This window comes from Vulpes lagopus, chromosome 19 (genome assembly GCF_018345385.1).
Source record: "Vulpes lagopus strain Blue_001 chromosome 19, ASM1834538v1, whole genome shotgun sequence".
Lineage (NCBI taxonomy): Eukaryota > Metazoa > Chordata > Mammalia > Carnivora > Canidae > Vulpes > Vulpes lagopus.
Genome location: NC_054842.1, coordinates 874,965 through 902,587, shown reverse-complemented (window position 1 = coordinate 902,587; position 27,623 = coordinate 874,965). Strand labels below are relative to the sequence as shown.

Sequence of the window (27,623 nt, the reverse complement as noted above, 5' to 3'; positions counted from 1 at the left end):
ATTAGAAAACTTAAAAGTTGAAATTACTCCTTGATCCAAGGATGTTGTCTTAGCAGGCATGAAAACATTAGTCTTGTACATCTTAATAAGTCTTGAGTGGTTAGGTGCATTGTCAATGAGCAATAATATTTTGAGATGAATTTTTGTTTCTGAACAGTAGGTCTCAATGGCATGCTTAAAATAAATCATGTTGTAAATAGATGCGATGTCATCAAGCTTTGTTGTTTTATTTAGACAGTCCAGGCAGAGTAGACATAGCATAATTCTTAAGGGGCCTAGGATTTTTGGAATGGCAAATGATCACTGGCTTCAACTTAAGTTACCAGGTACCAGCTGCATTAGCCCTAACAAGATGGTCAGCCTGTACTTTGAAGCTTTGAAGCCCAGGCATTGACCTCTCTTCTCTAGCTATGAAAGTCCTAGATGGCATCATCTTCCAATAAAAGATTGTTTTAACCTACATTGAAAATATATTATTAGTGTACCCATATTTTTTTAATTTTTTTTTTATTTATGATAGTCACAGAGAGAGAGAGAGAGAGAGAGAGAGAGGCAGAGAGGTAGAGACACAGGCAGAGGGAGAAGCAGGCTCCATGCACCGGGAGCCCGACGTGGGATTTGATCCCGGGTCTCCAGGATCGTGCCCTGGGCCAAAGGCAGGCGCCAAACCGCTGCGCCACCCAGGGATCCCTGTACCCATATTTTTAATTATCTTCATGAGATCTTCTGCATAACTTGCTGCAGCTTCTACAGCAACACTTGCTGCTTTACCTTGCAGCGTCATGTCATGGAGACAACTTCTTTCCTTAAACCTCATGAGCTCAACCTCTATGAGCTTCAAACTTTTCTTCTGCAGCTTCCTCATCTTTCTCAGTCTTCACAGAATTAAAGAGAATTAGGGCCTTGCTCTGTATTAGGCTTTGGCTCAAAGGAAGAAGTAATAAAGAAAAAGTTTGGAATAGTAAGAGAATTAGCAAAATGTGACACAGAGACATGAAGTGAACAAATGCAATAGATTTGCTTTACACAGGGTTGCCACAAACTATCAATTTGTAAAAAAAAAAAAAAAGCAGTATCCATGAAGAGCAATAAAATGAGATATGTCTGTATCCATAATGCATCATTAAGCCAAAAAGAATTAGATAATATAAATAGGTTGTTCAGAGTATGGAGTTTAGAATAAGAAAGTTCAAGCTACATCTATGAGGAGTCCCAGAAAAAAAAAGAAGAATCTTGGGGAAAAGAGAAGTAATACTTGAAGGAATGCCACCTGTGAAATTTTCAGAACTGAGGAGAAACACAAAATTACTGATAAACTCCACACTGACATGCTGTCTTTAAACTGATGAACACAATATTGAAAGGTGATCCTAAATGCAGTCAAAAGTAAAGGGCAGATAATTTACACAGCAATGACAGACATCCAGCAATTATAGAAGCCAGGCCACAATGGACTAGGATCTTTACTATATTGAGAGAAATTACCTGTTAGCTCAAAACAGTATACAATAAAATTATCTTTCACAAAATGAAATAAGACATTTAAATATAGACTTAAAAAAATCCCGATAGATTTAAGCCAAAGGAATTTTAAAGGATGCACTGCAGATAGAAGAAAAATAATGCTGGCCCATTGCTTAAGATGGAAAGACTGATGAGCAAATAAACCAATAATGCCTTTGTGAATTCAAACAAATAATGACTATATATGCCCCTTCCAATAGTGAGGTTTATTTAAAAAGTTAAACTAAAAATAAATAAATAAATAAATAAACTATGTAAAAAAATAGTATCTCCATCAGCACATGGGTGATTCTAAGGTCCTTTAAATGTTTCAGAAGTATGTTAAAATATTCACGTTTCGGGGATCCCTGGGTGGCGCAGCGGTTTGGCGCCTGTCTTTGGCCCGGGGCGCGATCCTGGAGACCCGGGATCGAATCCCACGTCGGGCTCCCGGTGCATGGAGCCTGCTTCTCCCTCCGCCTGTGTCTCTGCCTCTGTCTCTCTCTCTCTGTGACTATCATAGATAAACAAAAAATTTAAAAAAAAATAAAATAAAAAAAAAAAACAACAAAAGCTGGCTGGCTCTGGCAGCCACTGTTCCTACGTAACTCAAGCCCAGCTCCTACTGAACATGGACCACATGCGCATGCTCACACACATGCACAAAGCAAAGGTTTATGGGGTGCTCATCTCGTGTCAGTCTCTCACAGGTATTCCTTAATTAACCATCACCACAACCCTGTGAGGCACATACTACCTTGTCTCCATTTAAAAAAAAAAAAATTCACGTTTCGACTTAGATCAAATATAAGAATAAATTTCAAGGATAAATGCAAAATGAATTGAAATAGTTATGTACATTTCAAACCAGGAGAGAGAAAAAAATCACTAAGAGTGAAAACAAAAAGCACAACAAAAGTGAATAAAAACAAGGTAACAACAAGTAAAATATATTCAGATTCACACTAGGCAAATACTAATTAAAATCACCAGTTAAAATAAATTTTTAGTCTGGATTTAAAATGATATCCAGAAATATGTTATTTATAAGAGATATGCCCAAAGCATAAGTGCACTGAAGCACTGAAAGGAAAAGGATGGAAAATACATGTACAAGAACAACAAAAAAAATCCTAAGCAAAAGATAAGGAACCCAGCAGAGTTTAATGAATCTAAAACAAAGCAGATATTAAGTAGAAAATGTTACTACATAGTTGCCACATAGTAAGAGGTTCAATTCATTAGGTTGAATTTTCAACTTCCATGCACATCATCCATTAGGATCATAGTATATACATAACAAAACAAAATTGACAGAATTATGTGATATCTTCACCAGCAGAACAAGAGACTTCAAAACACTCTCTCAATTATATTAGGAAATAAAGAGACCAAAAATAATAAAGACATGGAATATTAAAAAAAACAAGCAGTAATAATTTTCAGCAAATGAACTCCTATAAAACTCTGGATATAACAATTAGAGACTAGAGATTCTTCTAGGTACCTGGTTTCTTTCTTTTTTTTTTTTTCTCTCTGTTTCTCTTTATCTTTCTTTCCATCCCTTCCTCTGTCCAGCCATCCCTTCCTCCCTTCCTTCCAAAAATTAATCAAATAGTAGGCCATGAAGTGCCAATAAATTTCAAATAATTACTATCTTATAGACCACTTTCTCTAATCGCAACACAGTTAATATACAAGTCAATACATTTCATAAAAATCATATCCATTTGCAATTGAAAAACAAATGCTTTCTTAATACTGGACAAAAGAAGAACCAAAACAAAATGTAAAATTATTTGGAATCATACTACAAAACTACGTATTAAAACAAAATACATATCAAAACCAATAGATGCAGCTGAAGCAATACAAGAGAGAAACGTAGGCTTAAATGAATATATAAGGGAAATAAAGGCTAAAAAGGAGTGGATATCCAAATATATAAATTAGATAAAAGGGAAAAAATATATATGACAGATGGTAATAAAGATAAGAGCAGAAACTAGTGAAATACTAAGCAAAGATACAACACAGAGAATCAACAAAGTCAGAAGTTTTTTCTCTAACACCAAGCCTCCGATGAAACTAACCAGAGGGACAAAACCATATCCATAAAGGAGCCGTGATTCTTTGCAAAAGGGAGCACTGAGCACACATCACTTTTCTCCCTTCTCTTAAAGACCTCAATAAGATCTTCATAAAAGATTTTAATAGAAAGGAAAACAGTAATAAATACTTAACAAAATAAAGAATTTTAAAAAGCCACAGTAGATGTTGAGTTGCACCAACTGCTGAAGAAGGAAAGTCAGTGGAAACCCGAAGAGGCAGCTACAGCCCAGACTGCAAGGAGGTGGCTAGTGGCTGAGGGCATAGAGGCATATAGGCTGACATTGGACTTTCCATTACAACAACCCATGCTGGAAAGACAACCCAATAATTTCTTGTGAGCTGTCAGAAAAATCTGTTAAGTTATGCACTCAACCAAACAATCATCCAAGTGTGAACAAAATAAAAAAGGAAACAAAACATCAACGACAAATATTTTCAGCACTCAGAAAATTCATTTCACACATTCTCCATAAATAAGTAACTTACAAATTTACTCCAGAGAAAAATACATAGTGGACACCAAGGAAGTGGAAAATCAGGGATAAAATACACAGTGAATAACTCCAGAAATGAATAAAAAGAAACCTCTGTATGGCAGGTGTCTATCAACAGTCTGTCCAACTTAGGACAAATCTGCAGACTTTCCAAAGGCCATCTTCTGAGTAGGAAAGACCAAATAGGTGCAAAACTGGAAGATACAGTTATGCTGGGAAGAAGGTGCAAGTTTCTTCCCTCAATGTTGAAAGAAAGTCATTTAGGGATCCCTGGGTGGCGCAGTGGTTTAGCACCTGCCTTTGGCCCAGGGTGTGATCCTGGAGACCTGGGATCGAATCCCATGTCGAGCTCCCTGCATGGAGCCTGCTTCTCCCTCTGCCTATGTCTCTGCCTCTCTCTCTCTCTGTGTGTGTGTGTGACTATCATGAATAAATAAAATCTTAAAAAAAAAAAAGAAAAAGTCATTTAGAAACTCCAGAAAACACACACACACACACATACGCATATACACTCACATTCAGAAAAATTGTTTAAGAGTTCCATAGATCCAAATACAAAGCAAAAGCAAAAGACATCCACTTGACCTAGACACGAAAAATATCTTTTTTCTTCTGGTACAGGAGGGTCATAATACCAGAAATCAGAATCAAAGAAATATAATTTCATCACTATGACTTGGGTTTACAATCCTAGTATTCATAGAATCATGATGATAACTGTTTAATAATTTAAGATTTGGAATCTACATAACTAAAAAACATATTTTAAAAGTTACGAGTTCCAACAAAGTCACCACCATCATCATCATTTTGACCAGACACCTAAGTGCTAAACACTGTGCATCTTTATGAAGATTACCTTGTTTAATTTTCAAAATAACCCTGAGAAGTTATTTATTGCTGTTCTCTTCATTTCACTGATGTGCAAACTGAGGCACCGGGAAGCTAAGTAACTTGCTCAGTGTCTTCCCTCTGTAAGCAGCAGAGTCAGATTTATTTCCAGGAAGACTGATTTTAGGGTTTGACTCATAGCCACTAAGCTAGACTCATTCATCCTAATGTAAAAGTGAGGATACAGCCAACCTTAATGGGAAGGCAAACAGGAACAAAGGAGGCAGAGTTAACAAGCCTGCCACCCCAGCCTCATCCTGTCTGGTAGGAAGACAGGAGATGGAAGTTTAATGATGTTCACTTAAACATATACTAGAACCTATGGGAGAACTCACAATTATACAACACCAAAATGTTCGAGGAGATGGGCAGTGGTGTTAGTGAACCACATACTAATGTTTCCTATCCTGTCAAAGTAAAAAACCCATTGGACAGAATCCAAAGTCAACAGATCAAGAAGTAACTGGATGAACACGGCAGTCAAGATATGGCAGTAACTGTCAAAAGAAAAAGGTGAACAGGAGTTGCCTCTGGGAAGTAGGTTGGGGATATGGAAGAGTATGTTAGAGTCAAGGTGAGAGGTTTAGAATTTTCATTATTCTTTTTTGCATACTACTTCATATTTTAAATGCCTTTCTTATCCTAGCCAAAATAGCCACACACAAAAATACAAAGCAAATAATTTTTTAAATCATTTCATCATGGAGAAATGAAATGTATTGCTGGTATATAAATGTAAATGTAAAACGGCACAGATCCTGTGGAAAATATAGTCTGGCAAGTCCTCAAAAATTAGGCATAAAATTTCCTTAAGATCCAGGAATTCTATTTCTGGGTATATACCCCAAATAACAGAAAGCAGGGTCTCAAAGAAATACTTATAGACCTTGTTCATAGCAATATTATTCATAAGAGTCACATGATGGAAGCTACCCAACTTCCTATCAACAGATAAATGAATAAACAAAATGAGAGATATCCATACAATGGAATATTATTTAGCTTGAAAAAGGAAGGACCCTAAGACACATGCTACAATATGGATGAACCTTGAAAACATTATGCTAAGTGAAATAAGCCAGACACAAAACAAATACTATATGATTCCACTTACATGAGGCATTCAGAATAATCAAATTTATAGAACAGAAAACAGAATGGTGATCATCAGGAAATGGAGCAAGGGAGAAATGGGGAGTTATTATTTAGTGAGGACACAATTTCAGTTTGCAATGATGAAAAAGTTCAAAAGATGGTCGGTGGTGATGGTTGTACAATGATGTGAATGCACATGTGTCACTGAACTGTACACTTTAAAAAAATGGCTAAAATGGTCAAATTTATGTTACATATATTTTACCACAATAAAAAAATCACTTTCTTCAAAAGCCAATAAAATATGGCACCTTTGAACTTATTTGAATTTAATACATATTGGCTTTTTTGCCATTTTCTGGAAAATACAAGAGGCTTTGAACATGTTAATTCTTTTTGTTTGAACATGTTAATTCTTATCACAATCTTCCAATTTAGCACTACTATCCTTATTTTAAATTATATATAATATAGAAAATATTGTTAGTTATAATCATACTAAATACATATAATTAAACCCTGTAATAACTTATTATTGCTTCATACAGCCAATATTAATTTAGACTTACCCATATGCATAAAGGCATGCTCAAGGAAAACCTTGTCATATTTCATAGTCTCAGTAGCTGTAGATGGTAAGATGCATCTCTATTTCAGAATTTCAGAAATATTAAAATGTGAAAGGAATGTACATGTTAAAATCAGAGAAATATGATATTAAAGAGAAAATAAGCTAAAAGAGAGAAACTCAGACTGTAACATTTACTTAGAAAATGAGTTAGTTACTAAATAGGGGTCATCTGTAGCAATTATGTTCCGTGTTTTGTGTGGTGGTAGGTGTGTGTGTTTGTGTGTGCAGGAAAAAGAGAGGAAGAGGGACAGGGGAGAGGGAGAGAGGAATCCACTATGTACCAAGGGTTCCTCATAGATCAGAGTTTCATGAGGAATATAAACTATCAAAGGATCAAAGAAACCACTTGGCCATTTCTCTGTGTCAATAGTTAAGACACAGCACAGAACTGGGATAGGGAATGGTTGTTGCTAGGATCTATTCCATGGAAAAGGGTAAAAAAGGAAATTGCAAGAATAATATGCTTCTTACCTTCCCAAGTTCACATAAGTGAATCTCAATGTGAAGACATGACCATCTCATCATTCACATCAAAAATCATCTACTAAGATACGTAGGATGCACCTTGAGATTCCAAGAACCCACAAAAAACAAAATGGTAGAATGATTTGCTATTTCCCATGTGCCGGTTTTACTAAACCTCAGATATGCTAAAATAAACTAAAAGCAGAAAAACTAAAAATGATACCACCTTGCAGTGTTCTAATAACTAAGTGCTTCTTTAATATAGAAATACAATTCCTTTATTACAAAGATTCAGAAATAAATGCACAATCTCATAGGTGGCATCCACGGTCTATCTTCCAATTAATTAGCATAATAAACTCTCAGGCTGCTTCCTGAAATTTCATGCCAAACAGAGGGCGAGCTCAGCCTGAGAAACACATGAAAAATCAGTAGCTGAAATTAATTCATCAGAGTTCTGACACAAAAAATGAGTCACATTTCAACCAAGTGCTCCTATGCTAATATTTCAAGTTTATGCCCATGGCCATTTACTCTTCAGTTATTCTCTGCCTGTCAGTGATGGCTTTCACAAACCTAGTGAAGGTCAAGGAACACAAATTGGAATGAGGCACATGCTCCAGAGAACCTGCTGGGCAAGGCTTGGTTCATACTGGGGTGTTTGGACCCGGGAAGGGTAAATAAAGGCTTTAGGAGAATGGGGTGGAGATGGCCCTCACCACAGGTCCCCTGGCTGCTTCGATGATTTCATTGCATTATCAACAGATAGGAGCTGGTCTTTTCATAGGTGAATTCCTTAATGTTCTCTGGACTAGGCCTTAAAGAGGGAAAACATAGTGTTAAGAGATATATTCAAGCAGTGAATATGTTGAGTCATATATATGACAACTTTATGGTCCTTATGAATCAGAGCTCGGCAGGAAACCAGAGACTGGGACACGGGCAGGGACAAGCAGCTAGTTGTTCCTGCTGAAGGAGCCTTAGAAGAACTGAGCTTTCATTTGGAATGAGGGATTTCTCTTTGACAGAAATTGTTCACCCCCAAGAGGTAAGAATACTGAAGATCAGCCCTGTTGATTGCTGGTGCTCTATTTCCAAGAGAACATGGAGAACCCCCACAAACCATGTTTCTGCGCAAGAAGCCTATTGCAGTCACAAAAGTCTTTACTTCTGAGCAAGTGCTCATCTTACCAGTGGTGGTCTCAGCTCTGCTTGGTTCCTTTGCCTCCTGCACACAGGTTACTGAAATATCCAATTATTGAACTCCATGTGCTTCTCAGCAGTATCACACCCATGGCTGCTCCCTCCCCAATTGATCCCGAGAATTATTTAGCACAGTCTCAATCCTTTAAGAACTTTCTCCTTCCTAGAGAGGATGCTCCCAAGATTCTATGCTGTCCATCTGACTTGCTGCAGTAGCTCAATATAAGCAATTTCATTTGACTATAGGTGCTCCTGTTCGTCTTCAGCTGGTAAGCCTTGACAGAAGTGAACCTCAAAGTTAGAAAAAGGAGGCACCATATAACGCTGGATTATAAATGCTAACACAGTGATGAGAATAATATTGCAAGCACCAACTTAGAGACAACACAGAACACACTCCCCCGCCGAAGGTTCTAGCCTATTTCAGTCCTGCTGAAACAGACCTGTTGTTGCCAGATCTTTGGATTTCTCAGGAGAAATCTTCTCTAATCATGCCGGCTTACTATACAATGTGAAACCCTCCTGCGACACAGTATCTAAGCATGTTATGTAACACAGCAAAGATTCCTTTAAAGGCATAGATGAGCTCACAAGAAAGGTAGGGAAATATTCAGGGGCAAAAATTAAAGAGAAGTGAAATCGAGAGCCTGAAATGCAAACTGATGCTTCTGCATCTTTGAGGGGAGAGAGGTCAGTCTTGGTTAAAAAACAAAACAACAACAACAAACCCAAGAAAACAAAACAAAACAAAAATACATTGGGTTTGGGGATCCCTGGGTGGCGCAGCGGTTTGGCGCCTGCCTTTGGCCCAGGGCGCGATCCTGGAGACCCGGGATCGAATCCCACATCGGGCTCCCAGTGCATGGAGCCTGCTTCTCCCTCTGCCTATGTCTCTGCCTCTCTCTCTCTCTCTGTGTGACTGTCATAAATAAATAAAAATTAAAAAAAAAATACATTGGGTTTTAGTGATCATGTAGACAGAGGAGACAGTCTTTAGATTTCCTCAGAGAGAGAGTAGGACCTGAGACCCCACATAAAAATGGGAACCCCAAAGGACAACCATATCTAGTAAAAGTGCTCACTTTGTCCCATCAGTGCAATGAGGAAGAAAATAGAGCTTGGTCCACTTGGCCTGAGACTGGGAAAGTTCTCTGCTGGAAACTCAATATCACGTGGCATTAGGGTTTGGAATTTTACTGTGCATGATAAGGAAACTGTAAGCTGAGAAACTACCATGAAATAGTGGTCTCAAGTCAGTGATCCCCAAGGGGCACCTGTGCCACAATACCTTCACCTCAGGGAATCCTCAAGCAGAATTTTCTGCTTGAGTTCCAGTGAAGATGGTCAGAATTTGGAAATCTAAAATTTACTAAGAAACAGTCCATAATGAGCCTGAGTCAGCAGATAGAGAAGTCGCCCAAGAACTTCAAATAATAAACACTAAGATGGAGGTAACAATAAATCTCTTTGAATATATTCAAGAAATACAGGAAGGAACTAAATCCACATAGGAAAAAACCCTATATGATCAAGAGGCAAGGTAATTTGGAATGTCCTGAAATAAAAATATATATTTAATTTAAAAGATGATGGGCAAGCAAATGAGCAACTAGGAACTATCTGGTGAGGGAATTAATGAACTGGAATGTGGAATTAATGATAACTGGAATTTAGCATAAGATGGAAAACATGAAAGATTAAAAGGTAGGAAGATAAAAATGGCAATGTCCCTCAGTCAACCGGTAGAAACTCTAGAACAGATTGGAGATTCCAGAATGAGAGAACACTAAGATTGGGGAAGAGGCAATGTCTAAAGAGATTTGAGAATTTATCAGAACCAATGAAAGATGTGAATTTGCAGGTCCAGAAACATAAAATACAAATTAAGTGAAAGGTATTCCACACCTATAGGTCTCATAGTAAAATTATACAAAAATATGATCTTAACTGGAGAAAAAATATATAGTTTTCCTCTAGGAAAAAAGCAAACCAAGAGTAGATTTCTCAACAACAGCCATATGAATTACACAAAAATCAAAAATAGTTTCAAAGTTCTGGAGAGAAAAAACATTTTCAACCTAGAACTCTCTACCTAGTTAAACTATTAATTCACCAATAAGAATAGTCTTTGGCCAAAGACTGAGAGAATAAACCACTGAGAGATCTTCACTAAAAGGACTACTAAAATGTGTCCTCTGGACCAGAGGAGATCCAACACAGAAGGCAGAAATTAGATGCAAATATAAGGCAATTGAGGAATAGGAGTAATCTTTAATAAGCACTTATAGAAAATAATAGCAACAAGAGTGACAATAATAATGATGAATTTTAGCATGACAAAAGTGATGAGGAACTAAAATGGTAAACAGTAATGTAACATGGAGGGACACCTGGGTGGCTCAGTGGTTGAGTGTCTGCCTTTGGCTCAGGTCATGATGCCGGGGTCCTGGGATCAAGTCCCACATTGGGCTCCCTGCATGGAGCCTGCTTCTCCCTTTGCCTGCGTCTCTGCCTTTCTCTCTGTGTCTCTCATGAATAAATAAATAAATAAATCTAACATGGAAAGTGGATTCTAGGATCCTTATACTCTCAAGGAGAAGGATGTTGATGGCATTAACTCTGGAATTTGTACATTAAGGAATGCATATTAAAATTTTAAGAGTAGTATCTAATGATATAAAAAGTATACATTTTAAATAAGTTGAGGAAGAAGAGGGGAGCCTGGGTGGCTCAGTTGGCTAAGCTGACTCTTGGTTTCAGCTCAGGTCATGATCTCCGGTCCTGAGATCGAGCCTTGAGTCAGGCTCTGTGCTCAACCAAGGTATCTGCTTGTGGATTTGATCTCTCTCTCCCTCTGCCCCTCCCCCTGCTCTCTCTCACTCTCCCTCTATCTCACTTTCTCTCTCTCTCTCTATAATAAATAAATGAATACATCTTTAATAAGTTGAGGGAGAAGAAAAGAATAGAGTTCAAGAGAAACTAGGATCTATATTTTAAAATGACAATTGAAGTGTGTGTGTGTGTGCGTGCGTACACACATCCCTTGAATCTGTCTAGGAAATAAATAAAATACACCTATAGAACATCAGGTTGTAAACTCTAAGTGACAGATGTCTGTACCAGGGTTTCTGCAAAAATTATGGGGACCCAAGGACATCATACAGGAAACACACTCCAGAGAGATTTACACATCAAGCCAATGAAACCCTTCATATATTTTATTTATGGTCTTTTTACACTCTGTTAGTTTCTTAAATCACTATGAATTCATTCTGTTGCAGGACTTGGCATCTGGAAAATTGAGTTTTTATTTCTTATTGACCTGATAGCAATAATCTTAATTTAATCTGTAGGCTCCTTACTTCTCCATCTATTTACTTCTTCCCTCCTTCAATTCTCACAATTATTCCACTGTGTGCCTGTGGGACAGGTGGGCTGGGAGCCAGAGCAACTATACCTTTTTTGCTATTTTGAAGAACTATATGTATTTAGTTCCTAATTCCTAGTCTTGTTTTAACATTTACTTCCTCATTTGGTTTTTGTTTTTACTTTCTTTCTTAAGATTTTATTTATTTATTTATTGATTGATTGATTTATAAATTTATTTTTTATTGGTGTTCAATTTGCCAACATACAGAATAACACCCAGCGCTCATCCCGTCTACAATCTTTAACTTCTGGGTTTTCCCTTTTGTTGGTTCAATGGATTTTTTTTAACATTTATTTTAAATCTCTTTTATTTCATAAACCTTTTTCTTCATTAGAGCTTTTAAATTATCTGACATTTAAATATTATCCCCTTAATTTTAACTTTCTACTCACCCATTGTTACTATTGTGTTAATGTCTTCACTTTCTCCCACCTTTCTTTATCCCCTCCTCCTCTCCCGCAGTTTTTTCCTTTTTTGCTGTTTTTTTTAAGCACACATTAAGTGCCCTGAGGAGATCCAGATCCTTCCCTCTACTTGTGCCCAGGTGGCTCCTTGGTGCTGAGGTCCTTATGAGAGAGCACAGCTGCCTGCTGACCTACCTTCTGCTTAGCGGTTCTTGGATCTATGGGAACAGTGCACCTTCTAACCATCGACCTGGCCTTTCTTGGCAACGAGCTCCTTGTGTGGGATCCACATCCTGGGCAAACTGCCCACAGCATATCTTGGACAAGGAGGAGCGAGACGGCCGAAAGAGGCCAGCGCACACTGCTTCTCTCCTGTTAGGATGGTGGAGAAGGCTTGGCCAGGCTGCAGGTAACCTGCTCACACCTGCTAATGTTTCTTTCTCTCTTTTCTCCATTGGAGAAGTCCTCAGAAGCCATAGGAGGAATCTATTTATCTCTCACTCACACCTCTCTTGTGTGTTGAATAGGCACTTCCTTGTGGGCCTGGAGGTGCATCCCTCTGTGCCCCCAAGCCCCCATGCTCACACCAGTCCAACCATGGCAAGGTTTGGGTTCCTGCTGGTGCCCAGAGATGGGCTAGGAACAGGCCTTCATGCAAAGGAAGAGCTTAAGCAGTGAGCTCCAACAGCATCTCCCAGAAAAGCCTGGGCTTTCACCATCCAGGAGTAAAGTGATACTATTATTCATTTGCTCCTCCCTTGAGAACCACTCGGGAATATAAATGATGAATTGAAAAAAGTTGAGGCATTTCTGGTGTTGTAGATGCTGATGGTCCCTGCCTGTACACTCTCAGCACACCCCCCACAGCATTGCCCTGATGTACCCTACTGCAGGCAATGGAAGGTAGTGGTCTTGGTCCACATGCTTGGTGAACTCGGGAGGAAGTCCGTACCCCTAGGAGCAACCTCAGCCACTGTGGACGAAGAGGTGGAGAATAAATATACCATGCCTGGACTGTAGGTGTCAGAACTCTGAAGAGGTCCTATTCCATCTCCTAGAACTCACCCAGCAAGACTGACCCCAGCTACCACTCACCTGTGCCGGTGGTGACTCTGGACATTGAGCTATCAATTGCTCTCCCTTTCTTGCTCACTTTTCCACTCTCTGCTGAGTCATTTCCCAAGAAAGCCACATACACACAAACTCTTGTCCTAGGGTCTATCAGCCCAATTTCTCCTCTGGACTGGATGAGGGGCCAGGCTGCAGGTTGCCTCACCCCCTACCCAGCTGTTCTCCTTGTTTGGTAGACTTGCATCTGCCCCTCCCATGTGACCGGCGTGACAATGTACAATCTCTGTCAGTTCTGGGAACTGTGTGGTCTGCTGTGGGCCATGCTCATTTGGCTCAGTAAGTTGAGGAAGAGCCACTGCCCTGAAAATCACAGCATAGCAGACTTTAAACAAGCCAGAATGAAACAGCAGGCATTTTGGTTTAGGTGAGGAGTTTCTGGATTGCTGGCCACAGATCCTCTGCAGCAATAAGGCCAGACTGAGACTGCAGCTTCCAGATGAAGGCCTTTCCCGGTGGGTATTCATATTATGTGACTTCCAGAGACTTGAATTTTGGAAAGTTTATGGTTTGAGACCTCGTTTCTCTAGCTTTCAAGGAGAAAAAGGGTGACTATATATCAGGACATTGGCCACTCTAGTGGCATCAGGAGGACTGCTGTCACATTCTCCAGGTCTTCAAAGAGATTTCTTTCTTTCAAAGCTGGCTTGGTTTGCTGATGACTTGGATGTACCACTTCACTTGCATTTTTTCTTTCTGGGTATGAGAGTGTGCTGTTTGGACACATGGCATGTTTTGGGTAAAGGTTTCATTTTACCTTATTCCATGTATCCTTGGTCTCAAAACCTGATAAAGATAGGGATGTCTAGAAGACAGACCTCTCACTAGGTGTGCTTCCAGCCACAGCTGCATCAACCTAGATGGAAAACTCCTCCTGGAGGTTACTGATGAATGGAACTAGGTGGTGGCAAATTGAAACAATGGGATAAACTGAGGGTATGGAGGGACTAAATTATACCCCAGGCTTCATGGTCAGCATTAAGATTATATCATAGGTCTCTTTTATTTCTGCCATGCTGGGACACTTATTCTGGACTGGTTAAAAAAAATAATCTCCCTGTAGCAATGTTGTTCTGAAGCTGGCTTCTGGCTGGGCCATGACATTCAGCAGGATATGGAGAGGGAAGCCATTGAGAAATGGTGAAACTTTTAATGATGTGTTACTATCCACACACTTAAAAACTTGCTTCAAGTGCTACAGGGTAAGGTCTAGCCTCTTAGGTCCTGTGCTGGGATTTCGATCACCTCATTAAGCCCTGGCCTCACTATGCTGTGGTGTCTATTTCTGGTGTCCTCAGGAGGATGCTTTATTCTGCCATCAGCAGACACACCTTAACCTGGTGGATGGAATACTGTATGAAGCCACAAATGTGCATGGAGGCCACTTGGGATTCTACTAAATTTAAGTTTTATTAAAAATGTTGCAGTGCCACTGAAAAATCAATCCCATGGTATAAGAAACCAATGTGGATACCTCAAATCTACCCAGTTTAGCTTCAAGGTTAAGTGAAGAGGGCAGATCTGGGGCAGGAGTGTATAGGAACCAATATGGTTCCCTCCCCACCATTCCACTGAGAGAACCCATGGCCTAAATGTCAGTGAGTCAAGAAGATGCATTCACACCTCACAATGCTTGACTTTCAGAAACACCTGACCCCTTGGCAACTTCCTTCTCCAGATAATTTTGCCCATGGCTTCTCTAGCTGCCCTGTCTCCTGTGTTTCCTGCTCCCTCTTCAGGTCTTCCAACATAGTCTCTACCAGGTAATTCTTCTCTGTCCAGCCTTCAAATGTTGGGTTTAAATCTTGTCTCAGTCATCAGTATCCTTGTCATCAATGGTGCCAAATACCACCTGTGTGCCAATAACCACCAGACCCCTAGAATCCCCACTGGAACCTTTCAGAAGCCTCAGACTGAGAACACGAAACCCTCGGCTGGTCCTTCACCTCACCCTGTGTCTGTGAATCACTACCTGTCCGAGTCTCAAACCTTGAAGCTCTTTGTTATTACTACCTCCTCAAAATCATGCCATGAACAAGTCTTGCTGATTCTTCCACTCATCTCCCTTGTCACCCTGTATCAAACTATTACCATCTTTCACCCAGACCATCTCAACATCTCCTAGATCTTCCCTGACAGCCATTGCTATGCAACAGCATGGGGTCTTTCAGCTATGTGATCAATTTTGTGACACCCCTATATACATTCCTTCAGTGACACTGCTCCTACGGTGTGCCCCAAAGACCTTAGTGTACCTTAGGAGACCCAGCATAAACCAACCCCTGCCTTTCTACCTCCATCCCCACCCCCTTGGCTCCACTTCCATCCCCAACTTTCTGTTGGCCCCCACTGCCCTTCTTTTACTACTTTGAAGTGAAAGTTAGTCTTTATGAACTATAGATTTCAAGTTTAGAGCTTGATCTACCCTTCAGAAAACTGAAAGCTAAGAATTTCCATGCAATAAACCCTAGGACCCAGCTCACCAGGAGCCTTACAGCCGTAGACAGAGACCCACAGCCAAGGTTAGGGCTGGCCAGCACACAGGTTGGCTGATGGTTGCCCAGCCCAGCTTGTGGGGGTCTCTTCCATTTGTCTCAATCTCCACTATCCCCCATTTTCTTTCAAGTGGCTTCTTTAAACATTTTTTTGTTATTAATATGCTATTACATATGTCATCTATGTGATCCTTGGATGAGATACACCACAATGTACAGTGCACTGAAACAAGCCATCAGAGACCCACACACCATGAATGTCTGCAGAGCATAGAACTGCCCTCATTCAATCCCATGGATCCACTTTGTAAGGTAAACTCCTGATGACATGAAATTTCTTCAATCCAATTATTCAACAAATACACACTGACCACTTGCCCTGTAACAGATGCTGTCTCCATGTCGGGGGTACATCAGGGAGCCAGCCAGGGGCCTTCGTCCTTGCCAAGCTTATGGTATACCTAAGAATGGGATACAGACCATGAATTTAATTAGCTATGTAGATAAGGGTCATGAAAAAGCTAGAGCAGGGTGAGACTGGAGAATTGGGGGAGGTATTCCCAGTGGGGTATTTTGGGGGATGCTGCTTATTGCAGTGCAGTGTTGCTTCAATGAGAACTTCACATCTCATCTCGGGAACAGAAATAGATGAGCTTCTCATGAGTCCTTGATCTATTTTTACCACTTGGACACTGTGAGTCATGTTGCTGATTGTGTCTCCCTCTTTGCATTGCTGCTGGTGAGCTTACAGCCAGTTCTGGACATCAAAATATATATTTAGAGTACTGACCTCTCCCCTGGTTTTATTTAATTTTACCCCTAATCTTTCCCTTCACCTTGTTAGCATCACCTATGTATTTAGTTGGCTGGTTACCCCATCTTGTTATATTGCCACATGTCTTTGTCATGCCCTGGGTGATAAATACCATTTGTTAGCAACCCACTCTGGATGTAGATTTCCATATATCAGCAGCCCTTTTTCTAGCAGGAGAAGCCAGCCTTCTCCCACCATTCTCAGAAAGGAGCCAGTGAGAGGAAGGGAAGAGGCCCTGGCTTGCTCACCAGTCTCACTTGACCACAGCTTCTGAGACCTGACCATGAATCTGGGGCAAAGGACCATTCACATATCTGGGATGAAGGACCTTTGAAATTTGGAAAACAAGTGTAATATGCTTAATGCTATGACTTCCAAATGAGCATTGAGCATAATTTTGTATAAGTCCATATCCAATGAAGTTCTTAACTAGTCAGAATTTAAAATAGAATAAATATAATTACAGATAAAACTCTTTTAATTAAAGATTTTATTTATTTATTCACGAGAGACACAGAGAGAAAGAGAGGCAGAGACACAGGCAGAGGGAGAAGCAGGCTCCATGCAGGGAGCGTGACATGGGACTTGATCCCAGGTCCCCAGAATCACACCCTGGGCTGAAGGCAGGCGCTAAACCGCTGAGCCACCTGGGCTGCCCACAGATAAAACTCTCTTGAAGATGCTTTCTAGATAACATCAGAAACAGAGGTCTGATGACACTTTATAACATGGTTGCTAGTATGCTACCTTACTTCAATGATCTTTTATACTACCTTTATGGCCAGAAGACAGACCTACAGGCCTTCACACCTATCTGATCAGAAGCCAGATGGCAATGCACTGTGGTGGATATGCATTTGATCTGGGAAAGCAAATTAGTATGTTCTCTTTTTTTTTTAAAGATTTTATTTATTTATTCATGAGAGATACCGAGAAAGAGAGAGAGAGGCAGAGACATAGGCAGAGGGAGAAGCAGGCCCCACACAGGGAGCCCCACGTGGGACTCGATTCCACAATCTCCAGGATCAGGCCTTGGGCTGAAGGTGGCGCTAAACCGCTGAGCCACCCGGGCTGCCCATTACATTAGTATGTTCTTAAGAGATTTTCGATGATACATCCATGGAAGAGGGAATGACCCTCTTAAAAGTCATTAAGATAGCTACCAAGTTCAGATGAATGTTTCAAAGTCACATTCTTTCCTATTAGATTCTACAAAGGAACATTAATTTGAGGATCCAGAGAGATTCTCTCTCCCTGAGATTCACTCTTGTGTGTGCCTGGGTTGTGACTCACCCTGAAGAGGTTGTGAATTGGAGCAGCACCAATGCATGAACAAAGTCACATGACACTGTCTCCCAGGGTGACACATCAGTCCCTGCTTCCTGCTGGTCCTGGGACAGAACTCATTTGGTAAGCAGAAAGGAAGCACATATACAGAACAATCTGATCATTTCAATAAAGCTATATGATTCCTATGTCCACAGTGGTGCCCAATACATGCTATTAGCAGCCCTGGAAGGACTGGAATAAAAATCATTTATTTTGGGGGTGGTTCCAGGAAGCGCTGGACAGGTAGTGGTAAGGCAAGGAACAGAGAGAAGCCAAGAAAGTGTGTGCTATTATAAAGCCAGTTTCTGCTGCAGGCAGCTAGGGCTCAATCTTTCTGGGGAAGTCTGAGAGACTATGTCAAACATTGCATTCAGAATAGTCTGACGTGAGGGGCAAGGGAACTGGGGCATATGTACACCAACTCCCTGTCCATCACTGGTCAAGAGCTGATTCCAGGGCATTCACTCTCTAGCCCTTGCAGCTTGCCCTGGGATAGGCTGAATGATCTTCCACTGTTGGGAAACTGGTAGAAAGTTGGAGGTGTTAGCCTGTAAGGAGTTTTGGGCCTGTAGAGGTAAGTGTGCAGAAGGTACACCTGGATGAGACACGATAAGTGAAATTCTCTTTAGCTTCATAAGGTACAGTCTATAGTATGAAGGATGGATAATATCAGAAGCAACATGGACTAAGCATCCCCTAGTTCCGTATGTCACAACTGTATCCTGTAAAATGGTCCTTATTATTACTACCACCATTTCCAGAAGAGGATGCTGAGGTACAGAGAGGTAAAGTCAGGTCTGATGGCCACACAGATAACTAGTGGCAAAACTAGGATTTAAACCCAGCCAGACTGGCCTCCGAACCCCTACCCCAGCCTCTGCTCCATACTACCTCCCATCAGAAACAGTAGGCCATGGAGCAGCTTAGCTGTGCACAGCTTAGCTTAGGGCCAAAATAAATGGGATCCAGCAAATGGGTGGGAAAAGCCTCCATGAGTTGCTAATTCTCAGCAGTGTCACATATATGACACCTTAGCTACAACCCAGGGCCAGTGTACTGTAGGTATTGGAAAGTCCTCTTGGGCTACCATCAAAACACAGAGTAACAGCTTAAACAGCAGACATTTATGTTCTTACAGTTCTGAAGCCTGGGAAGTCCAAGGTCAAGGTGCTGGATGATTTGCTTTCTGGCGTGGGTCTTCTTCCTGACTAGCAGAAGGCCTCTTTCTCCCTCTGTCCTCATGTAGCCTTTCCCAGGTGCGTACCCATGGGGAGACAACAACAGTTCTCTCCCTTACTCTTGTTATAAGGTACTGATCCCCTCATAAGGACCCCACACTCATGACCTCAACTAATCTCACCTCCCAAAGGCTCCATCTCAAAATACATTGAGGGCTAGGGCTTCAACACAGGAATTCTGGGGGGACAAAAAACATTCACCCATAGGGCAATGGGATAAGGACTTTCAAGGGTCTTAGTATAGCATCTGTAGAAGTACAGTTTTCAGAGCAAAGCACATGCCGTTATATAAAGTACAAAACAGAATTTACAACATAATCAAATATATGAAATATGCAGATATGTTATATACCTAGATTAGTAAATAGATATATTTCTTTTCCTAAAAGCTTCAAATTATTTCAGATTCTTGCTAGTTTGAGGAAATCCCATTTTTTCCCATTTTTAAAAAATGTTTATAGAGGTGGTAAGCAACCTGCTTCCGTTTTCAAAATACCTTCAATAATTAGAAAATCCTCCCTTGGCTCCCCCCCCAGCTCCCACTTGGGTCTGGAGATGGGTTCTAACTGTCAGCATCAAATCATGAGCACGATTCATTTTGCTTTGTGGGCAACAGATCTCCCACGGCACAGACTTCTGAGTAGAAACCCGATATTTTGTCACGTGGTCCTCTGGGTCAGTGCTGATGCTCTGACAGACAGTTCTGATACGATCAGCATTTTAAAAGCTGTGCTTTAAGTAAGCATGTGTTAGAGCCGGACATCAAAGCACTATAAATAATAGGAAGGGGGCACATTGCCTCAATCAAGACAGAGATAAAAAGAAGAGTATTTGCTTTTTTTTTTTTTTTGCCAACTAGAAACATCAGATTCTCTAAACTGACACAGAGATGCCCAAGTAGCCCAAAATTCCGTGAAAATTCACAGAAAAGGGATTAAGAACTTGGAGGAAAGGAAGGTGCTGGCTCTCCCTTTTTTGTAGCATATGAGGTATTTCTAGTTTTTCTGGCATTTTATTCTAATTGTATTTATTATAGTTGTATTAAAATCTTCAAGCAGTATTTGTTCATTTCTAACAAAACATTACAGTCACCATTTGGCATCTTTTAAAATGCCATTTGTGGGGCACCTGGGTGACTCAGTTAAGCATATGCCTTGGGCTCAGATGCTCCTGGGGTCCAGGGATTGAGCCCAGCATCCAGGTCCCTGCTCAGCGGGGAGTCTGCTTCTCCTTCTCCCTCTGCCCCTCCCCCCTGCTCTTGCTCTCTCAAATAAATGAATAAAATCTTAAAAAAAAATTAAACAAAAGGCCATTTGTGAGCTCTAATGGGCAAACTGAAATACTCCTGGAGGTCAGGGGTGACATGCAGCCCCTGAGCTCATCTTCTGTCTGCACAGAGCTATAGACACTGGCTCCTCAGTCCAGACAGTGAACGGAGGGCTTGCTGGTCCTTGTGGTCTTCCTTTCCTGATACATGCTAGCCATCTGACTTCCTGCCTGACCTCAGGAGAGGACTGGGCATGCAGTGGGAGTGACAGTGGCATTTCTAATGGCAGCTATTTGTATTAGGAACATGCTTTGCTCAGAATCATTAAAATTAATGGCACAATTCATGAGGCATCTATTATCCCTGTTCCCTCAGCTGATTATCAGAAATCAGCTTTTTATATATTTCCAACCATATATAAAGATTTGCACCTCGTTCTAGAGATTTTCTTAATGACAGGAGAGGGGTCACTCTTTGCTCTATCAGGAACGCTTCTTTCCCTTGTTTCTCTCTCATCAGTGAGCAATCCCTGCCTGCACACACACTACTGTTTGCATGGTTAAGATTCTCTGCAAACCTCATAAATCTGGACCAGTACCAATCCATACTTTACATGTGATTTCTAATAACACTAAGTGGAATAAAGGTTTATGCCATGCCAGGTCAATTTACATGAGCAGTTCTCACGTGCTCATGTGGCCTCTCACTGCAGCCTTGCTCAGGGCAGCAGAGGTGGGCACTGGAACTGAGCCCATGAACCTTCACTATTACCTGAAAATAAAACTGAGCCCCGAGGTGTGAGACACCTCATTCTTTTGTTCCTCTTCAGAGCATGCATGATTATGAATAAGATCAGGAAGGCCTTCCAGCTTTCCCTAACAGGGTAATGCTCATGCCCATAAACATGCTCCTTCAGGATCTAGGTTGTGATGTCACCACAGTGAACAGCACCTGGCAAGGAGGCTGTGAGAGCATTAGCTGTTTTGTTTTTTAGAATTTATTTATTTATTTATTTATTTATTTATTTATTTATTTATTTATTTATGTTTAATGAATTTATTTTTTATTGGTGTTCAATTTACCAACATACAGAATAACAACCAGTGCCCATGTCAAGTGCCCTCCTCAGTGCCCGTCACACATTCACCCCCACCACCTGCCCTCCTCCCCTTCCACCACCCCTAGTTCATTTCCCAGAGTTAGGAGTCTTTATGTTTTGTCTCCCTTTCTGATATTTCCCACACATTTCTTATCCCTTCCCTTATATTCCCTTTCACTATTATTCATATTCCTCAAATGAATGAGAACATACAATGTTTGTCCTTCTCCGATTGACTTACTTCACTCAGCAAAATACCCTCCAGTTCCATCCACGTTGAAGCAATTGGTGGGTATTTGTCGTTTCTAATGGCTGAGGAATATTCCATTGTATACCTAGACCACATCTTCTTTATCCATTCATCTTTCAATAGACACCAAGGCTCCTTCCACAGTTTGGCTATTGTGGACATTTCTGCTAGAAACATCGGGGTGCAGGTGTCGCGGTGTTTCATTGCATCAGTATCTTTGGGGTAAATCCCCAACAGTGCAATTGCTGGGTAGCAGGGCAGGTCTATTTTTAACTCTTTGAGGAACCTCCACACAGTTTTCCAGAGTGGCTGCACCAGTTCACATTCCCACCAACACTGTAAGACACTTTTCTCCACATCCTCTCCAACATTTGTGGATTCCTGCCTTCTTAATTTTCCCCATTCTCACTGGTGTGAGGTGGGATCTCATTGTGGTTTTGATTTGTATTTACCTGATGGCAAGTGAGGCAGAGCATTTTCTCATGTGTGTGTTGGCCATGTCAATGTCTTCCTCTGTGAGATTTCTCTTCATGTCTTTTGCCCATTTCATGATTGGATTGTTTGTTTCTTTGCTGTTGAGTCTAATAAGTTCTTTATAGATCTTGGAAACTAGCCCTTTATCTGATATGTCATTTGCAAATATCTTCTCCCATTCTGTAGGTTGTCTTTCAGTTTTGTTGACTGTATCCTTTGCTGTGCAAAAGCTTCTTATCTGGATGAAGTCCCAATAGTTCATTTTTGCTTTTGTTTCCCTTCCCTTCATAGATGTATCTTGCAAGAAGTTGCCATGGCAAAGTTCAAAAAGGGTGCTGCCTATGTTCTCCACTAGGATTTTGATGGACTCCTGTCTCACATTTAGATCTTTCATCCATTTTGAGTTTATCTTTGTGTACGGTGAAAGAGAGTGGTCTAGTTTCATTCTTCTGCATGTGGATGTCCAATTTTCCAAGCACCATTTATTGAAGAGACTGTGTTTTTCCCACCGGATAGTCTTTCCTCCTTTATCGAATATTAGTTGACCATAAAGTTGAGGGTCCACTTCTGGGTTCTCTCTTCTGTTCCACTGATCTATGTGTCTGTTTTTGTGCCAGTACCACACTGTCTTGATGACCACAGCTTTGTAGTACAACCTGAAATCTGGCATTGTGATGCCCCCAGCTATGGTTTTCTTTTATAAATTCCCCTGGCTATTCAGGGTCTTTTCTGATTCCACACAAATCTTAAAATAATATGTTCTAACTCTCTGAAGAAAGTCCATGGTATTTTGATAGGGATTGCATTAAAGGTTGTACATTGCCCAGGGTAACATTGACATTTTCACAATATTAATTATGCCAATCCATGAGCATGGAATATTTTTCCATCTCTTTGTGTTTTCCTCAATTTCTTTCAGAAGTGTCCTATAGTTTTTAGGGTATAGATCCTTTACCTCTTTGGTTAGGTTTATTCCTAGGTATCTTATGCCTTTAGGTGCAAGTGTAAATGGGATTGATTCCTTAATTTCCCTTTCTTCAGTCTCTTTGTTAGTGTATAGAAATGCCACTGATTTCTGGGCATTGATTTTGCATCCTGCCACGCTACCAATTGTGGTATGAGTTCTAGCAATCTTGGGGTGGGGGCTTTTGGGTTTTCTATGTAGAGTATCATGTCATCTGAGGAGAAGGAGAGTTTGACTCTTCTTTGCCAATGTGAATGCCTTTAATGTCTTTTTGTTGTCTGATTGCTGAGGCGAGGATTTCTAGTACTATGTTGAATAGCAGTGGTGAGAGTGGACATCCCTGTCTTGTTCCTGATCTTAGGGGAAAGGCTCCCAGTGCTTCCCCATTGAGAATGATACTTCCTGTGGGCTTTTTGTAGATGGCTTTTAAGATGTCGAGGAATGTTCCCTCTATCCCTATACTCTGAAGAGTTTCGATCAGGAATGGATGCTGTATTTTGTCAAATGCTTTCTCTGCATCTGTTGAGGGGATCATATGGTTCTTGGTTTTTCTCTTGCTGATATGATGAATCACATTGATTGTTTTATGAGTGTTGAACCAGCCTTGTGTCCCGGGGATAAATCCTACTTGGTCATGGTGAATAATTTTCTTAATGTGTTGTTGGATCCTATTGGCTAGTATCTTGTTGAGAATTTTTGCATCCATGTTCATCAGGGATATTGGTCTGTAATTCTCCTTCTTGGGGGGGTCTTTGGTTTTGTAATTAAGGTGATGCTCATAGAACGAATTTGGAAGTACTCCATCTCTTTCTATCTTTCCAAACAGCTTTAGTAGAATAGGTATGGTTTCTTCTTTAAATGTTTGATAGAATTCCCCTGGGAAGCCTTCTGGCCCTGGACTCTTGTGTCCTGGGAGGTTCTTGATGACTGCTTCAATTTCCTTCCTGGTTATTGGCCTGTTCAGGTTTTCTATTTCTTCCTGTTCCAGTTTTGGTAGTTTGTGGCTTTCCAGGAATGTGTCCATTTCTTCTAGATTGCCTAATTTATTGGCGTAGAGCTGCTCATAATATGTTTTTAAAATCGTTTGTATTACCTTGGTGTTGGTAGTGATCTCTCCTTTCTCATTCATGATTCTATTAATTTGAGTCTTCTCTCTCTTCTTTTGAATAAGGCTGGCTAATGGTTTATTTATCTTATTAATTCTTTCAAAGAATCAACTGCTGGTTCTGTTGATCTGTCCACAGTTCTTCTGGTCTCGATTTCGTTGAGCTCTGCTCGAATCTTTATTAACTCTCTTCTTCTGCTGGGTGTAGGATATATTTACTATTTTTTATCCAGTTCCTTGATGTGTAAGGTTAGCTTTTGTATTTGAGTTCTTTTCAGTTTTTGAATGTATGCTTGTCTTGCGATGTATTTCCCCCTTAGGACTGCTTTTGCTGCATCCCAAAGATTTAGAACGGTTGTATCTTCATTCTCATTAGTTTCCATGAATCTTTTTAATTCTTCCTGAATTTCCTGGTTGACCCTTTCATCTTTTAGCAGGATGGTCCTTAACCTCCAGGTGTTTGAGGTCCTTCCAAACTTCTTGTTGTGATTTAGTTCTAATTTCAAGGCATTATGGTCTGAGAATATGCAGGGGATGATCCCAATCTTTTGGTAATGGTTCAGACCTGATTTGTGACCCAGTATGTGATCTATTCTGGAGGAAGTTCCATGTGCATTTGAGAAGAATGTGTATTCAGTTGAGTTTGGATGTAAAGTTCTGTAGATATCTGTGAAATCCATCTGGTCCAGTGTATCATTTAAAGCTCTCGTTTCTTTGGAGATGTTGTGCTTAGAAGACCTATCGAGTATAGAAAGAGCTAGATTGAAGTCACCAAGTATAAGTGTATTATTATCTAAGTATTTCTTCACTTTGGTTATTAATTGATTTAAATGTTTGGCAGCTCCGACATTCGGGGCATATATATTGAGGATTGTTAAGTCCTCTTGTTGGATAGATCCTTTAAGTATGAGATAGTGTCCCTCTTCATCTCTCACTACAGTCTTCGGGGTAAATTTGAGTTTATCTGATATAAGGATGGCTACCCCTGCTTTCTTTTGAGGACCATTTGAATGGTAAATGGTTCTCCAACCTTTTATTTTCAGGCTGTAGGTGTCCTTCTGTCTAAAATGAGTCTCTTGTAGACAGCAAATAGATGGGTCCTGCTTTTTTTTCCAGTCTGAAACCCTGCGCCTTTTGATGGGGTCATAAGCCCGTTCATGTTCAGAGTTACTATTGAAAGGTATGAGTTTAGTGTCATCATGATATCTATTCAGTCCTTGTTTTTGTGGATTGTTCCACTGGACTTCTTCTCAAAGGGGAATTTTAAGAGTCCCCCGTTAAAATTTCTTGCAGAGCTGGTTTGGAGGTCACATATTCTTTCAGTTCCTGCCTGTCTTGGAAGCTCTTTCTCTCTCCTTCCATTTTGAATGAGAGCCTTGCTGGATAAAGTATTCTTGGTTGCATGTTTTTCTCATTTAGGACCCTGAATATATCCTGCCAGCCCTTTCTGGCCTGCCAGGTCTCTGTGGAAAGGTCTGCTGTTACCCAAATACTCCTCCCCATAAAAGTCAGGGATTTCTTGTCTCTTACTGCTTTAAGGATCTTCTTTGGAATTTGCAAGCTTCACTATTAAATGTCGAGGTGCTGAACGGTTTTTATTGATTTTAGGAGGGGATCTCTCTATTTCCTGGATCTGAATGCCTGTTTCCCTTCCCAGATTAGGAGAGTTTTCAGCTAGGATTTGTTCAAATATACATTCTGGCCCTCTGGCCCTTTCGGCGCCCTCGGGAACCCCAATTAAACTTAGGTTTTTCTTCCTCATGCTGTAGTTTATTTCCCTTAATCTATCCTCATGGTCTTTTGTTTGTCTCTTTTTTCCTCAGTTTCCCTCTTTGCCTTCAACTTGTCTTCTATGTTACTCACTTGTTCTTCCACCTCATTAACCCTTGTTGTTAGGACTTCTACTTTGGATTGCATCTCATTCAATTGATTTTTCATTTCTGTCTGATTGGATCTAAATTGTGCAGTCATCAAGTCTGTTGAGTCCTTTATGCTTTTTTTCTAGAGCCACCAGTAGCTGTATAATAGTGCTTCTGAATTGGCCTTCTGACATTGAATTGTAATCCAGATTTTGTAACTGTGGGAGAGAGGACTGTTTCTGATTCTTTCTTTGGAGGTGAGGTTTTCCTTCTAGTCATTTTGCTCAGGGCAGAATGGCCAAAAACAAGTTGTATTGGGAAAAGGAGAAAAAGAGAGGAGAGAAAGAAGGAAAGAAAAGAGAAAAATAAGAAAGAATAAAGGAAGAAAAAAAGAGAAGAAGAAGAAGAGAAAGAAAAAGAATGAAAGTGAAAAAAGGGGGTGGGTGAAGCAAGCAAATCAAAAAGAAAAAACAAAACAAAACAAAACAAAAACAAGAAAACACAGGGCAGTATCTTCTGATTCTGTATACCGTAAGTCCCTTGACTTCCCCTGGAACTTGTCCGTCCAGCTGGTCTTCTGGGGGAGGGGCCTGTTGTGCTGATTCTCCGGTGTCAGCACTTGGGGGAGCTGCTCTTCCCCTCCTGGTTCAGGGCTCAGTGGGGGTTGTTCACCCCGTGAGGCCCCGGGAGGAACAACCGCAGTGGCGGGGCCAGCTCTGCAGCCCTGGAGTCAGCTCCCGCAGTAGCTCCGGGCTTCTCTGTCTGCAGGGCCTGGAGGCTCCGGGGCGGGGCCGCTGATCTGCTCAGCTCGGGGCAGGAGTGTCCTCACTGTCCTGGGCCCTCCCGGCCTCTACCTGTCCCGGGGGAGGCCGGATCCTGGGCTGTGTCCCAGCGCCCTGTGCTCCGGGACCTGCGCTGTTGAATTCGCGCTCCCGCCCCGCAGCCCCCTCCGCGGAGCCGCAGCCCGAGCCCCTCCGAGCTGCTCCAGGTCCCGCCGTGCGCGCTGCAGCCCTTAGGGAGCTCGGCGCACTCTCCCGGGGCGCAGGTGCCTGTTAGTGACCCCGGGAGCCCGAGGGCATCCCCGCCCTCCTGGGTCCTGCTCCACCTCCCTGCGGGCCCCTTTCCGCCCAGGAAGGTTGGTGCAGCTCCTGCTCCTCCGGGACGGGGCTCTCCTGTTCTGGGGACACTCGCCCCGGCCTCAGCCCGGCTCCTCGCGGGGCCCCTCCCCCTTGGAGGCCTTTTGTTTCTTTATTCCTTTTTCCCCGTCTTCCTACCTTGATAGAGGCGCGAACGCCTCTCACTGTAGCATTCCAGCTGGTCTCTCTTTAAGTCTCAGGCTGAATTCGTCAATTTTCAGGATAATTTGAAGGTTA

The 27,623-nt window shown here is 41.2% G+C and overlaps 1 protein-coding gene across 4 annotated transcripts in view; it reads right to left on the bottom strand.

The window, feature by feature from the left end:
- Positions 1–27,623, bottom strand: part of SYNDIG1 (synapse differentiation inducing 1) — a 186,040-nt gene that overhangs the window by 121,777 nt on the left and 36,640 nt on the right. The window contains exon 2 of one of the 4 annotated variants that reach the window (XM_041734633.1): positions 16,223–16,312. The exons of the other annotated variants lie outside the window; for them this stretch is intronic. The gene's annotated coding sequence lies outside the window, so the exon portion shown is untranslated. The remainder of the gene's footprint in view (positions 1–16,222; positions 16,313–27,623) is intronic. 4 annotated transcript variants of the gene reach the window in all.